General features: G+C 50.6%; 1 pseudogene; it reads right to left on the bottom strand.

Moving 5' to 3' along the window:
* Positions 1-116: 116 nt before the first annotated feature.
* On the bottom strand, positions 117-1,091 carry LOC121965597 (annotated as a pseudogene).
* Positions 1,092-1,331: the final 240 nt, after the last annotated feature.

Here is a 1,331-nt window from a genome sequence, read left to right as displayed (position 1 = left end):
TAATAAAAATAGTATGTGCAGCTCTTATGCATTGATCAATAAGAAAATAGGTAAAGTCAAGTTGATGATGATGTTAATAAACTAACTTAAACCCAGAATATCAGCATCATCCGTCGTCATATTTCTGCTTCAAATTGAGGTTTGCATTTCGTGTTGGTCACCTGACATCACAACAGAGCCGTGATCGTCTGTCGAACCTCTTTGATTTGCAGCCCGTAGATAACGGCATTCAGGGCCGGCAGGAAGACGTGTCCCAGGACGGCTGCCACCTTCCTGTGATCCGCCAGTTGTGGAAAGCGGTGCAGGATGACGATGATGAAGCCGGACACCAGCAGGATGACGTAGACGGCCAGGTGAGTGGCGCAGGTCTGCAGCGCTCGGCTGTTCAGCACCTTGTTCTTGCTGCTCAGACACACGATGGCGATCCTCAGGTAGGTGAGCGTGACGCTCCCGATGGAGGAGCCCAGCAGGAGCACGGTGTAGCCGAGGCCGTAGATGTTGTTGATGAGGACGCTCTCGCAGGACAGTTTGAACAAGGAGGCGTTGTCGCAAAACGGGTTGAATATAATCCACCTGCAGCGCGACAGGCGGACGCTGAGGCCCACGAGGATCACCACAAGAACGAAGGCGGTTCCCCACGCCGTCGCCGTCAGCGCCACCACCTTCCTGTTGGTCATGATGGTGGCGTACCGCAGGGGGTTGCAGATGGCCACGTAGCGGTCGAAGGCCATGATCATGAGCACGGTGTGAGAGGCGCTGGCGTGCAGGTGAACGCAGAAAGCCTGAACGGCGCAGTGGGTGAAGTGAATGTGGCGCTCCGAGTCTGACGTCAGAAGATCTCTGAGGATGTGAGGCACGACGACGGTGGCGCCGAAAACATCGTTAATGCTCATGTTGCAGAGGAGCAGGTACATGGGCTGCTGGAGGCTCCTGCTCCTGGAGATCAGCACCACCAGGCCGACGTTCGACACCACGATGAAGACGTAAACGATCAGGAGGAGGATGAAGGCGGGGATGAAGGACCGGGAGGTGACCTTTAACCCCTCCAGGATGAGAATGTCCCCAACAAATGTGCTGTTGTCCATTTCTCCTCTGAAGGCTTTTGGCCAGAGTTATTCAGTTAAAGGTCCAGAAAGACAACAGGAGTTCACTGTGACGCTTTAAAAAATAAATCCAAATTACAGTAATGGGATGCAATTTCACACAGATTTGTCAATGTGAATTTGACACAAACTATGAATATTTCCACATATTATTACAATAATATGATGTTATTTGACACAGAAATATGGAACTTTTTCACAATGAAAATATAACATGTTGTATTTTGA

Source organism: Plectropomus leopardus, unplaced genomic scaffold (assembly GCF_008729295.1).
Source record: "Plectropomus leopardus isolate mb unplaced genomic scaffold, YSFRI_Pleo_2.0 unplaced_scaffold20803, whole genome shotgun sequence".
Classification (NCBI taxonomy): Eukaryota; Metazoa; Chordata; class Actinopteri; order Perciformes; family Serranidae; genus Plectropomus; species Plectropomus leopardus.
Note: the sequence above shows the minus strand (reverse complement) of the source record. Positions and strands in the feature narration are given on the sequence as shown.